The sequence below is a fragment of the Enhydra lutris genome, unplaced genomic scaffold (genome assembly GCF_002288905.1).
Source record: "Enhydra lutris kenyoni isolate GAN:26980312 unplaced genomic scaffold, ASM228890v2 scaffoldscaffold1, whole genome shotgun sequence".
In the NCBI taxonomy this organism is placed as follows: domain Eukaryota; kingdom Metazoa; phylum Chordata; class Mammalia; order Carnivora; family Mustelidae; genus Enhydra; species Enhydra lutris.
In genome coordinates this window covers 58,737,721-58,754,837 of record NW_019154085.1, presented here as the reverse complement: position 1 = coordinate 58,754,837, position 17,117 = coordinate 58,737,721, and the positions used below count along the sequence as shown (strand labels likewise).

At 34.9% G+C, this 17,117-nt stretch overlaps 1 protein-coding gene across 1 annotated transcript in view; it reads right to left on the bottom strand.

The window, feature by feature from the left end:
* Nucleotides 1–17,117, bottom strand: part of LOC111140976 (proteasome 26S subunit, non-ATPase 14) — a 101,228-nt gene that overhangs the window by 44,905 nt on the left and 39,206 nt on the right. The gene's annotated exons all lie outside the window — the stretch shown is intronic.

Below are 17,117 nucleotides of genomic sequence, written 5' to 3'. Positions count from 1 at the left end.
ATAAAACAACTTTATAAGCATCAAACCTGTGGAAAACAAATCAAACTTAGTGCTCAGGCAAGTGTCCAATGGACATAAAGCTTAATCTTTCAGCAATGCTAATCTACCTCTGCTACAAAATAACTGCAAAGCACCAATTAGACATGTTTCTTATTCTCAATCTGAGACTGATTTTCAGCTACAGACAGCATGCACTTTAGGGCTATGGGATCTAGGCAGATGCGTAGATATAGCTGGGGGGAGGGGGCAGAAGATTTTTAATCCCTAGGTGAAAGAGCTGTGAACAACATACTATGCACTTTGTCTATAAATTTGCTCCCCCCGCCCTCCCCACCAGCAATACAACCAATTTAACACAAGTGCACCAGGTGTGAACAAACTGGCTGCTGACTGGTGTAGCCAACATGAAAATACTTTTAAATTCTGACTACCGCCTTTAAAACAAATGTTACTATCTATCTTAGAAAGGTTAAGGGAGACATTATATTTTCCCTCATCAAAAGCACAAGCCTCTTTTGACTGTAACGTTCAGAGGTACAAGGTATTTTACATAGGGTCCTTACCCTCAAGATGACTATAGTCTTATACATGTAATTCCGTACATAGTAAGCTTTCTTGTTTTTCCATACTTGACAGTTGGGAAATTAAAATGAGATGTGTCCTATAATTGCCAGGTTCTGTTTTGCTCAAAGTTCCCTTTTCCTGACAATAACTCTATTACAAATTATAAAGCAAATGTTAGTTATCCAAAGTATAAATCAACATTCTATCTTGTTTTTAAAGATTTACTAAAATTAATCACTTTACTTACTACATTTCAGATGTGTAAGTAAGTCTATATGTATTTTGTGCTTCTTCCTATTTATATGCTAAATTCTGTGATTTTTAAAATTTTTTAAATTTTTTGTTTAAAAAGTCATAATATTTGCTGGGAGCATTAAATATAAAAAGTTCCACAATAAGTTCTCTCTAAATACAAGAATACAAAATTATTTCTTTTTTTTTCTTACAGAAATTATTTGTTTCCTTATGTACAAAGGGTTAAGAAAAATCAAATGTCTAATTTTCTTTTTAATAATAAATGTCAGGGGCGCCTGGGTGGCTCAGTGGGTTAAGCCTCTGCCTTCGGCTCAGGTCATGATCTCAGGGTCCTGGGATCGAGGCCCGCATCGGGCTCTCTGCTCAGCGGGGAGCCTGCTTTCTCCTCTCTCTCTATGCCTGCCTCTCTGCCTACTTGTGATCTCTCTCTCTCTGTTTCAAATAAATAAATAAAATCTTTAAAAAAAATAATAATAAATGTCAGATAATAAATTTAAAAACCAAAAGTAATTCTTCATTTATTATTGCCTAATGCAGCTTTATTGCTTATCTTTAAATAGAGATGAATCTCAAAGTTTTATTTATTTGAGTGAGAGAGAGAGAGAGAGAGATGGAGGGAGCTCATGCACAAGCGAGCTGAGGTGGGAGGAGAGAAAGAGGTAAAGAATCCTCAAGCAGACTCCCCACTGAGCACAGAGTCCCATAGGGGGTTTGATCACAGGACCTTGAGATCATGACCTGAGCCAAAGTCAACTGTCAGCATCAGCATCACTGCTCAACCAACTGAGCCACCCAGGGAACCCTAAAACATGATAATTTTGTTGATATGATAATTTTATCCATCTAACTAAGAAAGTAAAGTTTAAGAAAAAGGTGAGGACAGTAGTAAGTTAGCTGTGATAAGAGGTTTTGGGGAAGTACTACTTTAAATTAGGATAATGAACACTGTATTTATTCATAGAGGTTATTTCCTGAATCCAGAGCAACTTAAAAATTTCATATGGAGAAAGAATTTAAACTGGCATCTAGACTAGTTATTAATACAGTCTGTCTGTCTGTCTTTCTTTCTTTCATTTTTAATACTGCCCTTCTTAACTTGCCAGAAAATAATAAAAAAAGGAACAGGGAAATAAAGCATCAAACCATCAGCAAAATGTATTACTGACGAAGTCCAGAAAATACCCCTGCCACCAATTAAAGAAGAACAAGTCTGTTTTATTCAACATATAACCAGTACCTAGGAAAGTGCTCGGCACATAGCAAGAACTTAGTAAGTACTGGCCAAAAAATAAATAAATAAATAAAAAAGAAATGAATAAATTGAAGTACTACTAGCCAATGGAACAGAAATGAAAAATACCCATCAGTTACTCTATAAGAGAGAACAAGCCATATGTAAGTGGATATAAAAGATCATTACCTCCTCTTTCACTATTTTCTTCTGGTTTAGAACCATACTAAGAGAAAACCATGCAGCTACTTCTCTACTGGATGGGTGCTGTTTTTTGAGAGAACAGCGAGTGATATTTCCTGTTGCTCCTCTCACTCCATTACTATTTTGTTTCTTTATCTAGTCAGAGACTAAATTTCTCAGAAAAAAACTTGGCAAGATGTAGAGAAGAGTTTGTAGCGGTGAACAGCACTTTCTTTCTTTTTTTTTTTAAAGTAATCTCTACACCCAATATGGGGTTCAAACTCACAACCCTAAGATCAAGAGATCAAGAATCACATGCTCGTCTGACTGAGCCAGCCAGGGGCCCCTGAACTGCATTCTTAAAAGAAATAAAAACAAAAAGAGTAACCCGTGTAAAATACTGTCTACAGGACAGATGTTAAGGACCTCTGGTAGTTGTGAATATTTGAGACTATCACTTTTCAAATGCTTACCTGTCCAGAATATCATACAACCAGGCAAAGAAGAAGAAAACACCATTAAAGACCCTGGTAACTATGGTTAACCTAACCAAAGTTAAGAAAAATGTGGGGCTATGGACAATGTACCTACATTGTCCTTTGGCAAATGCTCCTGAGCAATAGCATCCTGATGATTCAAAGGGAAGAAAGAAATCTGAAAATAGGATTCATAAACAAAATTTTAGAAAACTATTTGGCATCAGTACAATATAAACTTTCCTAATGTTGAAATAGTTCAAGGACAGACCAAGATGAAAAGATGAAAAATAATTAAGAACTAAAATCATACGGGAGGAAACAAGGGTAAAAATAACATTTTGACAGGTTTAAGTCACTGATACAGAACACAAAGATGATGTCTTAGAATGTAGAGTGAAGAGATAAAAATTACTAAAAATACAATGATACTAGAGGACAAAGGAGCTATAAGCTAAGAAATAGTTGTTCCAATGACAAAATAATAGAATCAATAAGTAAAGGTAAAGCTGAAGAAAACTTTCCCGAATGAAAACAAATTTTTTTTCAACTTTCAGATCACTAAACATCAGGCAATAATCAGTGAAGAAAGTATTACACCTTGAAAATTCTTGGGCATTTTTTTTTAAGATTTGGGGGAGGAGAAGATGGAAAAGAAGAGAGAGAATTTTTTTTTAAATTTTATTTATTTATTTGACAGAGAGAGAGATCACAAGTAGGCAGAGTAGCAGGCAGAGAGAGGAAAGCAGGCTCCCCGCTGAGCAGAGAGCCGGAAGCAGAGCACGATCCCAGAACCCTGAGATCATGACTTAGGCCTGTGCCAAAGACAGAAGCTTAACCCACTGGGCCACCCAGGCACCCCAGAAGAGAGAAAATCTTAAGCAGGCTCCATGCCTAGCTCACAGCCCGACACCAGGCTAGATCTCACACCCCTGAGATCATGATTTGAGCCAAAATCAAAATTTGGATACTTTACCCAGGTACTCTAGGTAAATCTTGATTACATGGATAAAGCGAAATTCCTAAAAACATGAAAGTAGAAAAACTAACCTGGTGAAAAAAATGCAACTCAGGTTGACTTGCGATTTCTTTGCAACATTAAATGGCAGAAAACAATGAAAGAAAGTTTCCAAGTTTTAAGAGAGAAACCCTATGAGTCAAAAATATTATCCTCAATTTAAAAAATGTCTGAAGGCCCACAAACATGTTACTAAGTACACAAGGACTCAGAAAATATGATTCCATGTATCCTCCTTCAAAGAACTTCTTGAATAAATCAACCAGTTGTGCCCCCACAAATCAAAATTAAAACCTGAAAAATGGAAAAGCCATGTTAAGATTATTGAAAGCAGTTTAAAACAGATATAGATCTAAATAATACAAATAAACAGGGTTCAAAACCACAGATATTGTCCAAATAACAATACAGGGCAGTGGAAAGAAATGAAGTAAACAAAATTCTCTATTTTATATATAGGAGGGGAAAAAAAAGAACTCTAAGTGCTAATTTTGACTATTACAGAAATACGGTTTAAAGTCTTTTTTTTTAAATTTTATTATTTATTCAATAGAGACACAGCAAGAGAGGGAACATAAGCAGGGTGAGTGGGGAGGAGAAGCAGGCTTCCCACTGAACAGGGAATTCGATGAGGGCCTCCATCCCAGGATACTGGAATTATGACCTGAGCCAAAGGCAGATGCTTAATAGACTGAGCCACCCAGGCACCCCTTAAAAAGTCTTCTGAACAACCTAAAAATCATCACAATAAGAATTTAAATTGAACGTCGCCTTACAAAATCACTGGAGGGAAAAAAGCAAACACAACACTGATAATTAAAAAAACAAAAAACAAACACACACCAGTAGGGAACCAAGAAGGGAACAGAACAAAAACAGCAAATATAAGGTAAGATCAAATATACTGGTAATGGAAAAATATGAGTGAATTAAAGTGCCTCGTTAAAAGCCTCTCATAATAGATTTAAAATGGAAATTCATTTTTAACTGATTACAAATAAAAATTAAAACAAAATAAAAGGTGAAATTATCAGTCAGTGACATACCTATATTTTCTTTTGTAAACACAGTCATAATGGCCACTATGTTTACCCACCTTGCCTTCGTCCAGTGATACATTATAGTAATAGATTTCCCAGTATTAAATCACCTTTCTACACCTGGTATAAACTGTTGACATGATTTACTTTTTTTTCTTTTTAAAGGGTTTTTGTTTCCCTTTTTACAAGTGAGACTGGCCTGGCATTTTCTCTTTTGTGTTAAATTTGTCGACTTTAATCATTATGCTAGATTTAAAAATAATTGTGAAATTTTATACTTTATCATTTTCTGTGCTTTAGTAATAATACAGCTATCCTTTGAACAACACAGGGATTGGAGCACTAACCACCCACACAGTCAAAAACCCACATATAACTTTTGACTCCCTCAAAACTTAATAGTACTACTACTAAAAGCCCACTGTTGACCAGAAGCCTTACTGATAACATAAGTTAATTTAAATAATTACGATATTCTGTATCTTGTATGGATTATATACTGTAGTTTTATAATAAAGAAAAGGTTACTAAGAAAGTCATAAGAGAAAATACATTTACAGTACCATACTGTATTTATTAAAAAAAAATCTGCGTATAAATGGACCCAGGTAGTTCAAACCTGTGTTGTTCAATGATCAACTGTATATACTAAATTATCTGTCTTAAAAATTTGGGAGAGTTCAATATTAAATATGGCTCTAAAGCTGACCTTGGAACTGATCACTATAAGTTTTTCAGTGATACTAATAAATTCAGGTTATATATGTCTTGATACTTATTATATTGTTCCAGAAAGTTTTCTTTCAGTAGATTACAAAGTTATCACCACAAAATTGAACATACTCTAATTTTTAAATGTTTAATACAGAAAACATTTAAAACTAAATGTGTTTCTCCAAATCACATTACATCACCATCCAGACAGATTAATAATTTACATTTATGAAAAAATCAAATTATAACAAAACTTGGCTAAAAATATTGGTGAAACTTACTGATTGACCCTATGAGGCCAGTATTACCCTGATTGCCAAGGCCAGACAAAGACACTGCAAAAAAACTACACACCAATATCTCTTCCAAACACTGGTGCAAAAAACCTCTACAAACTACTAGAAAACAAAACTCAGCAGCATATGAAAAGAATTATTTTACACATGACCAAGGGGAATTTATTACTGAAATGCAAGGATGGTTCAACATATGAAAACTGACCAATGTAATACACCCCATCAACAGAATGAAGGGAAAAAAACCCACATGATCATTTCAACTGATGAAGCAGCAGCATCTAACCAAATTCAACACCCTTTCATAATAAAAACACTGGAAAAACTAGGGGTAGAAGGAAACTACCTCAACATAATAAAAGCTATATCTAGGGGTCCATGGGTGGCTCAGTCAGTTGACTCTTGATTTCAGCTCAGGTCATGACCTCAGGGTCATAAGATCAAGCCCCATGTCTGGCTCCATGCTCAGCAGGGAGTCTCCTTGAGATTCTCTCTCTCCCTCTATACTGCTCACACTCTCTCCCTACCCCTAAAATAAATAAGTCTTAAAAAAAAATAAATAAAATAAACAAAAGCCATATGTGAAAGCCCACAGTGACCATAACATTCTATGTTTACCATAAACAAAAAGTGTTTCCTCTAAAATCAGGAAGTAGGCAAGTATGCCTGCTTTCATCACTTCTATTCAATTTAGTATTGGAAGTTCTAGCCAAAGCAATTAGGCAATAAAAAGAGGTAGAATGCATCCAAACTGGAAAGGAAGGAATAAAATTGTCTCAGCAGGCAAAATGCTCTTACATGTAGAAAACTCTAAACATTACACATAAACTACTGTAACTAATAAATTTAGCAAAAGTGCAGGCTATAAAGTCAACACAAAAATCAGTTGCATGTCTGTTGTGAACAACTGAACAATCTGAAAAAGAAATTACAAAAGCAGGGCACCTGGCTGGCTCAGTCAGTAGAACATGGGACTCCTGATCTCAGGGTCATGAATTTAAGCCCCACGTTGGGTGTGGAGCCTACTTATGGGGAAAAAAAAAAAAGAAAGAAAGAAAAAGAAAAAGTAATTACAAAAGCAATTACATTTATAGTAACATTAAAAAGAATAAAATACTAAGGCATTAATTTCTGAATATTAAAAATTTTTCTTAAAAACCTGAAAAAAATTTGCCCCATTTATGACAAAAAGTCAATATATAAATTAACAAAATACTAAAACTGTAATGGAAACATGGGCAAAGAATATAAAGCAAGTAATTACATAAATACATGATGAAATAAATATGAAAATGTTCAACCTCACTAGTTGACCTTCTTTAATTAAGAAATGCCAATTAACACATTAAGACGTTGTTGTTTTCTATCACACAAGCTTTACAATGCCTAATTTTGGAGAGGGTATTATAAAAGAAACACTCTGAGCACTGTTAGTAAGAATGTGAACAGGTTTAATCTATCAGAAAAGCAACTGAGCAGTATCAAGAGCCTCACAACTGCAAACTTTCTGACCCTACTTTTGTATACCTAGAAATTATTTAAGTAAATAAGCAGAGATGTTTGTATGAACCAGAATGTTCATGATGCTTCTTTTAATAATGCAAATAAATTAAGGAATAAAATAACAACCAATAAAGAATACTGTTGAATGTTCCTTTCTCTGAAAGATAAATACCATATGATTTCAGTCATATGTGGAATTTAACAAATGAAAAAAAAAAAAAAAGGAAGAAACAAATCAGACTCTTAAATAGAACAAATGGTGGTTGCCAGAGAGGGGATGGGTGAAATAGATAAAAGGAATGAAAAGTATACTTATTTTGGTTACCACTGAAAAATGTAAATAACTGTTGATTCATTATATTTTTACACCTGAAACTAATATAAACACTATATGTTCAATATACTTCAATAAAAAATTTTAAAAAAGAAAAGTTCCTTATGCTAACATGTCAAGATACTTCAGGGGTTAGATGGCTATACCCTAGGCAAAGACACAGATATAGCTCTATTTCAAGTAACTCAAGAAAAACAAAGTATTAGAGAATTCAAGAAGGGGGAATGTATGGAGTAGGAGTAGTCAGGGTATTGAGGTAGTAATGAGAATCCCAGAACTGTGAGGCATTTTCCAGCAAAGCAGACATGATGGTTTTTATTACTCACCCACTGAAAGTCTCCAAGTCCTTTTAACTAGCCCTGCCCTCATGCCTCATATATGCAAGCCCTCATGCCTCATATACACAACCCTATCACTTTAACAAAGTGATTTCACAAACAGAAACTGATCCAAAGGTTTTTTAGACTTAAGGTAGCCATTATTAGGCTATGTTTACATGTGGTGTAAAATGCACATGTGGTGATCACAAACATCAACAGATTATACACGTCCCATTTATATAATGAAAAACATCTGAATAAATGCACAGAATTTGAATTACTTCAATCATTTTTCACTTTTTGAGAACTTACTATGTTTAAAAAACTAAGCTAAATGCTGGGTAAACTAAAATGAAAAACTACACAATGATTAAACCAAATGAAAACTTGGACCCAAATATTTTTGAATTTTTACACTTGGCTACTACTACTATAAAAAATAATGGAGAAAATAGTTGCTTTCTGGAGCTTAATCAAACAGCATAGTTCTAAAGTTACCAGCTTATATAGTGCGTGAACTATCAAGTTCTCTACTGCCTTGTAACAACGATTCTACTATCACCATAATAAATAAAAGCAGAAAGCCAATTTTTGTAAGGACTGAACAAGATGTAACTTAAATTTCAAGGTCCTTTAAAAACAACTATTAGAGGGTTCCTGGGAGGCTCAGTTGGTTGAACATCTGTCTTTGGCTCAGGTCAGGATTCCAGAGTCCAGAAATCAATCCCTGTGGTTGGGCTCCCTGTTCAGTGGTGAGTCTCCTTCTCCCTTCCCCCTGCTCGTGCTCTCTCTACCTCTCCCTCTCTTTCATATAAATGAATAAAATCTTAAACAAGCAAACAAACTATTAGTTGTACCTGAAGGCACTGGTATAACTAATACGGCATTAAGCAAAAACTAAAATAAAAAACTAAAGAAAACTGACCTTTATTTCACACAATGCCACTATAAAACAGAAACACACATATCACTGTTAACAGGTTAAGTAAAATAAGAAACATCTATGGGGCACCTGGCTGGCTTAGTTGGTACAGCACGCAACTCTTAATCTTGGGATCCTAAGTTTGAGCCCCACATTGGTGGCAGTTTACTTAAAAAACAAAACTTAACTAAACTAAACTAAATGTTCTGTAACTTTATAGTCTATTGTTAAAATTTTAAATTAATGTTACAATTTAAAAATTGGAATGATTTCGTTATATATTGCTATAAAAAATGTGTAACTAAAATATTTGCATATAACCCTTTATAAAAATACAGTAATCACATCTGCTACATAACTTCTCAATATTCAATAGTCAACTTTAAAATCACTTACATAAGTCTGATCCTTCAAAAATGAGTTTATTTTAAAAGGGGAGAAAAATCCACACTTTTAAGCGCAATAAAATCAGCTACTTAACAGAACTATGGGGTAAACTGGTGAGCCAAAGGCACAAGCAGTGCAACCAACCTTTATATAAACCATGAAAATTTACCCAATTGGTGTTATAATACCTATTCTGACTCCATAAAGGCATTAAGCTTATCTCTGTACAATGAGTTTTGATCTGCCATGTTTAGTAAAACAGAAATTAACATCCAGATCCATAAATTTTAAGTGTGGTTAACTTAAATGAGACATGGTTCCCCACACCCCACCCCCATTTAGAAGGTTAAAACCTTATCCAGCATAAAAAGCTGTGACTTTTACTTGGGCAGCCCTTGTTGACTAAGTGTTAAAAAAAAATTATCCTATTATAACAGGATAAAACTAACGCCTCTAAGTGTTACCTACTCAGGCCTTTTAACAAATTTGTTAACACTATTAGTTATATTACTCCACCTTTCTCTTAGTGTGAACTGGTATCAATTATTTAGCCAATTTTATTATGTTATTAAAATACCTGCTGATTAAACATGAACCAAAGTGTCACTTAAAAGAAATGTAAAATAAATAGTATCACTGAACTGCAACACTCTAAAACTATCTAAAAGTATAAAGTTATCTTGGCAAACAACATAAAACATTTCAAAATTTGTTAAAAAGTTGTTCTATGATTAAAATATTACACAGGTTTTATTTTTATAATGGCTGTTTAAAGGGATATATTTGGTCCTGCAACACAATTATTTTTTAAAGGTCTTTAAAACATGTATTTTTCAACAAAGAGAAAATAAATTTTATTAACAAATAAAGGAGACAACATTTTTAAAAAACAAAATAAAACCTAAACATATATGGAATAGTTGACAGGAAACTTTTAATTTACGGTATCCGGTATCACCCAAATTTGATAAATTCTGTAAGAACTTTTAAAAATTTGATGAAACTACAAGCTTCAGTTTCTACAATTAAAATACCCTGGAAAAAAAAAAAAACAACTAAAGACAAAATCAAACATCTACAAATAACTACCATGGTACTGTTTATCTCCTATCCAGCAAGGTAAGAAACAACCTTTTAATACTTTAATTTTGTGAGTATTAAACAACTAGTGTGAAAAACAAGCTGCATGTAAACTATTTCTACTGCCTGAGCTTCAATGACTAGCTGAGGCAACCTGTTATAGGAGGTGTTAATTGGCAATAGGAGTACAAGTCAGAAGCATGCTCCCTATCGTCCTAACCCAGCAAGGCTAGGTCATTAAAGTGGAAATGAATTCTTTCATGTCGACTTAACCCCTTCAATGCATGATTTCAGCTGTTTTCTCTCAATTAATTTTAAAAACTTGTTACTTTTTAGAGTTAAAAAAAAATGTTCCCAAAAAAAGGTCCTTTGGCTGACAGTTTCAATGACTATATTATTCAGAAGAGAAGAACAGAGCAAGTTAATTGCAATGTAATATTGCAACTCTCCTTTCTGAAAAACATAGGAACTAGTTCTATCTGCTTGTTTTAACACTGTAAAGAAGATATAGGATATAGTGTTTAGAAATAGCTTGGAACCATTTAGTCACATAGGGTTTTGATTTACATTTCTGTTTAAGGATCCAACTATCCTATGATAACTTAATCATCTTAACCTTGGGATTGGGCAACATTAATTTTTTTTATTCCCATAATGTCCATACAAGAATTCTCAATTTAAAAATGTCTCGAAATATATATGAGTTAAACACCTTTCTAATTATGTTTTATTATTCTGATAAGGTGGATAGTCACAGCATATCCTAATGACTGGTTGCCAAAAAGCCTAAATTCCTTTTATGGCATGATCTCAGAGGTTTCCAGATGGCACATTAATTCTTAAGAAAAAAAAATACAAAAAGAAGGAAAGAAAAATAAGAATGAAAATGTCAAAATAATGATGCACTGCTTTCAAAATGCCATATTTATAAATACTAATATTCTTATATATTTTTAAGCATTATAGGCATTTTAAATAAAATTCAATTATATAAATAATATTCTAAGTATTACAATTAAAAAATTAACATACTATGCTATATCTTTCATCTGTATAACCCTGAAAATATTTCCTTTAATGAAAATAGTATCAGAGTAAGAATTAAACATGGGAAAATGTGTTAATTCCTAACACTATGTACCTTGTGATTAATCAATAAAAAATTACTAACATGACAATATAGACATAATCTCATCCACTGTTATAATACAGCTGGGCTCCTGAGTAATTATAACTAAAAATATACTTATGAGGAACTTGGTCAGCAAGGTCTTAGATAATAATGGGCAATATAATGGTTCACAGATATCAAAAAAACAAATTATACTACACCCAATTCTATATTCCTTTCTGTACCTCACCCACTCTTCCTCCAAGTCTTTGACAAACTCAGTTCTTTCTTTTAAGAAAACTGATTTTCTTTCCCTAGGCCTACTGACCTCCTCCAATACAGCAAACCTAAGTAACTGCCCTGGAACTAATATTTTGAGAATATAAACATTTCAGTGGGAGAAAAGGCAGTGGGGTGAGGCTACATAATAGTAAGGGAGAGGGTAAGGATGACATTTATGACATCACCTGGTTATAAAGACAACTGATCAAAGTAATATAGGATCTGGAAGCCTAATGTACATTGCCCAATGTGACATTTCTTTCTCTTTAAGATACTCATTTGAAAATAATTTTTACTGGGGCACCTGGGTGGCTCAATCATTGAGCGTCTGCCTTTGGCTCAGATCAGGATCCCAGGGTCCTGGGACCGAGCCCCACATCGGGCTCCCTGCTCGGTGGGAGGCCTGCTTCTCCCTCTCCCACTCCCCCTGCTTGTGTTCCCTCTCTTGTTGTCTCTGTCAAATAAATAAGATCTTAAAAAAATAAAAATAAAAAATAAAATAATTATTACCTACTTAAAGGTGTTTGTGTGGCACATGCTGTAACCACCAATCACTTTAGACATCTATGAAATCTGTCTCACCGGAACAGGGATCTACTGATCTGTTTCCCATTCTGGGTGACTTTCACTCTGCTCCACAGTAATGAGGAAGGAGCAAGCACAATGCTTGACTTCCTTTGTTATACAGAAGACTCATTCATAGATCAGCTAGTCAAACTTCAGAAACCAGAAGATAACTACAAATGTTTATGGGACACCTGGGTGGCTCAGTCACTTAAACATCTGCTTTCCGGCTCAGGTCATGACCCAGGGTTCTGGGACGGAGCCCTACATCAGGCTCCCTGCTCAGCGGGGAGACTACTTTTCCCTCTCCCTCTGGTTGCTACTCCACTTGCTTGTGCTTGTTCTCTCTCTCTCTCTGTCAAATAAATAAAATCTTAAAAAAAAAAAACACACACACACAAAAACAAAAAACCCCAAATGTTTAGGAGTGGCTAAAAACATGCTGTCTTTTATAACTGGAGATTAATTCCCAGAATCAAGCAGAATCTTGAATGTCCTACAACAGACCATTAAGTTTTATTAAAACTGTACAACAAACACTACAACTAGCTCTGACTTTAAAGCGCTTATAGTCATGGATGCCCCTTTCTTCTTTTACAATGTTCAATTACAGTATTATTTATTTATGAATTTAAATTATAAAACATGTAAAATACAAGTCGGCCACAAACTGGTTATATTGGGAAAACATTCATAATCCATTAGCCCACCTTCTGAATTATATACTACATAATGCCATGTATGGAATGTTACACACACACATACAGAGAATATATGTTTTTATAATCACTCAACAACCACAGAGCCCACCTGCTAGCTAATCAAAGGCAGATAGGCCCTTGCCCTTAAAGATTATAAACTAGAAAGTAAGCAAGAGGGGCGCCTGGGTGGCCCAGACATTAAGCGTCTGCCTTTGGCTCAGGTCACAATCCCAGAGTCCTGGGTCCTGCTGGGATTGAGCCCCGCGCTGGGCTCCCTGCTCAGTTGGGGAAGGCTGCCTTTCCCTCTTCTTCTCCTGCCACTCCCCCTGCTTGTGCATGCTCTTTCTCTGTCAAATAAATAAATAAAATCTTTTAATTAAAAAAAAAAGGCAAGCAACAGAGGAAAAAAATCATGAATGCAATATATAAACTAGAAAGTAAGCAAGAAAGAGGAAAAAACCCTAAACACAATATAGTAGATTAAATGCAAAAATAGACACATGTATAAGGGGCACAATGCATTAAGAAGTACAGAAATCAGAGCAATCTATTTGATAAAATCTTTCCATAGGCAAGGCGCCTGGGTGGCTCAGTGGGTTAAGCCTTTGCCTTCGGCTCAGGTCATGATTTCAGGGTCCTAGGATCGAGTCCCGTATCGGGCTCTCTGCTTGGCAGGGAGCCTGCTTCCTCCTCTCTCTCTCTCTGCCTACTTGTGATCTCTCTGTGTCAAATAAATAAATAAATAAATAATCTTTCCATAGGCTAAGAATTAAAGAATATGCAGGACTTTCCAAGCAAAAAGAGAGAGGGGAGTGTTGGGAAAAGACATCCCAATGGAAAAAAAAAATGACTTATTTATTCAAGTGACACATTTAAAGGTACAGAGACATAAACAGTAATCATCTTGCACATTACTATTCCTATCTACCTATCTATCTATTTATTTAGTTCTAAGCTTTTTAAACAATAAAACAAGCTGACTAAAGCATGGATTCTTAAAATTAAATATATGTTAATATTGCTTCAATTTCAATGGGTGTTTTTCTGAGAATACGGCTTTTTTAAAAAGGCCATTTTTAAAAGAAATGCTTTTTCTTATCCACACTTTTCCCTTTATGAAAAATATTTAGCACTTTAGAATATAAGTCAGTTTGGAATTCTGAGATGCTTTAAAACATATATACAGTATGAGACAGTAAAGGAGAACATGTGTTTTTCCATACAAAATGTTATCTTAGAGGCACTTAGTTGGCTTAGTGACTCTTGATTTTGGTTCAGGTCATGATCTTAGGATCAAGAGATCAAGCCCTGCATCAGTCTCCACCCTGGGATCGGAGCCTGCTTAAGATTCTCTGTACCTATCCTTCTCCCCCATTCCTCCACCCCACAACACCTGCACACACTCTATCTCTAAAATTAAAAAAACAAAAATAAAAAAAAAATTCCCAAACCAAATGTTAACTAGTAATAAGCAGTGTCTTTTTGGCTTATAGATTTTGTATAAATATTATATCTGAGGCCAAGGACTATTTCTCTTTAACATACAGTTCTCAGAATAAAATACTGTTTTAACAAATAGTATTATAAATAGCTGATTACCTGACATCCAAGCAATGGATACCACCGGAAAAGAAGACAGTTCAAGGCTAGGATTAGTTGGATCACTAACCAAAGGAGCTGAAGAATAAGTGGATGCTACTGTGTTCAGCTGTTATAGCCACTGAACAGCCATAAAAACCAGGCCCTAGAGGTGTTAACACAGAATACTAATAACCTTGCCTGTCTGGGTGTATCTTGCTTTGTATTTTTCAAATATGTTACATTTACAATCTTGTGTTTTTCAAATATGTTATTTATATCACCTAATGAAAGAAGAGAAAAAAGAGGAACAATATATGAAAGAACCCTACACAGGAAAGGGAATCCAAAAATAATGGGTGAATGTAGGCATAGTTAGGAGAAAATTGAAAAAAAAAGATGGAAAAGCTCTGTGTGCAACACACTGTGGCATGCACCAGGTATATGATGAACGAATAAGATGTGGTGCTAGTCCTTAAGATAAATATCGGAGACAGATCATACGCAGGTAAATATAAAAACGAATGTATAACTGTAACTTGAGTTTGGTATCAAAATAAGAGGAAAGAGAACAAGCCTTGGAAATACAATAAAAACAAGGCCTATTCTCAAAGAGCCTTCCACAGAAAGCAAAAAGGCAATGAACATGTAAGCCAGTGATTCCTAACCTTGTTTATTCCTCAGAATACCCTAGAGGGCTTAAAATATTCTGATACCTGGACTCACCCTCAGAGATTCTGATTTAAATTGCTCCAGGGTAAGGCTCAGGAATCTCTTTTATTTTTAACACTCCAAGTGATTCTAACATACAGCCCAAGGTAGAGAACCACGGATATAAATTTATAAACCAAAGATCTCAATGAAATTATTGGGGTAAGTTTGCCTGGCTAACTAGCTAGGAAGATCAGAGCGAGTCACCAAACAAATCACATTCAACATTACAACAAGGTTTTATTATAATCTCAATTCAATGAAATGCAGAGGTTTTACAAAGTGTTGCAGAAGTATGAAGAAGAGATTAATCAGGTTTGAAGGCATCATGTATAGTAATTACTGCTACCCACCAAATATTTCTGGTCCTTCTCTTTAGCATGTAACAGGAGTGCACCTCCTTGACCTCTTCAAGTTAGATGTGAACATATGACTGGCCTTAGCCAATGAAATACAGAGATGACCTGTTGTTTTCGGTCACAGCTTTTTAAGAATCAGAGTTCAATGATAACATGCTGTCAGCTTGAGTCCCAGAGTAAGGATAACACACAGAATGGCACCCAGCTGATCCATGACAGAGATATAGCAGGAGTGAAAAAGAAAGCTTTGTAGTTTTAAGTCACTGAGATTTAGGGATTGTTCTTGAGTCAGCCTTCCTGACTCAAAGACCATAGAAGACTTCCAGAGGAAGAAGATTATTTAAGCAGTCCAGAAGGAAAGTTAAAAAGTACAATTCAGGGGCACCTGGCTGGCTCAGTAAGAAGAGCATGGGACTCTTGATCTCAGGGTAGTGAGTTTGAGCCCCACACTGGGTGTAGAGATAACTTAAAAAAATAAAGAAAAAATAAGTGCTATTCATTAGACAATGGGGCAAAGAGCATTTGTTTTCAGAGACTACCTTATATAAAGTAATGAATGAATAAGCAGAATAACATGGGATACTTGAGGAATTATAAAATAGTATAATATGGCTAGTTTAGGATATGGGAAGGTTGGAGCAAGAGATAAAGCTGGAAAAAGACAATTCATGAAGGACTACAGATCTAGACAAGAGATCAACTCACAAAAAGGTCAAAGCAGCCATTCCACAAAACAGTTCACATAGTAGTCCTCAATCTTCTTTCTGCCTTGTTATACCTAAGTGAGAAGACCCATTTTCACCAGTAACAATGGGATACTAATAAAAAAATAAATATATATATGTATATATATTATATATATGCATATATATTATATATATATGCATATATATAATATATATACATATATATATAATTTTAGAAAGCTCTAGTTGATTCTGATCCACGTTTAGGAGGGATGGCCCTTCCTCTTCCCTGTCCCAAGAAACACTACACTTTCGCTTGAGGACTGTTTATCCTACAGCGAAGATGACTGAGGCCTGATGAAAGATGTTTAAATGGAGGCACCTGGGTGGCTCAGTGGGTTAAGCCTCTGCCTTCGGCTCAGGTCATGGCCTCAGGGTCCTGCAATCAAGCCCCGCATCCAGCTCTCTGCTCAGCGGGGAGCCTGTTTCTCCTCCCTCTCTCTCTGCCTACTTGTGATCTCTGTCAAATAAATAAATAAAATCTTAAAAAAAAAAAGATGTTTATAAACAAATGAATAAAATAATTAGTTCTGTATTTTAAAAAGGACCTGCATTTCTGGTGGCAGAAAGATCTACTAAGGGATACTGTGACAAGAAGGGTACAGATAAAGATTATGTAAAGGCCTGAATTAAGCAGAGGCAACGACAAAAGAAATATATTCAAGAGACTTTTAGAAAACAGACCCTATACTACAATTCTTGAGGACTAACTGTATAGAGGAAATGGAGTAGTACACTGTGA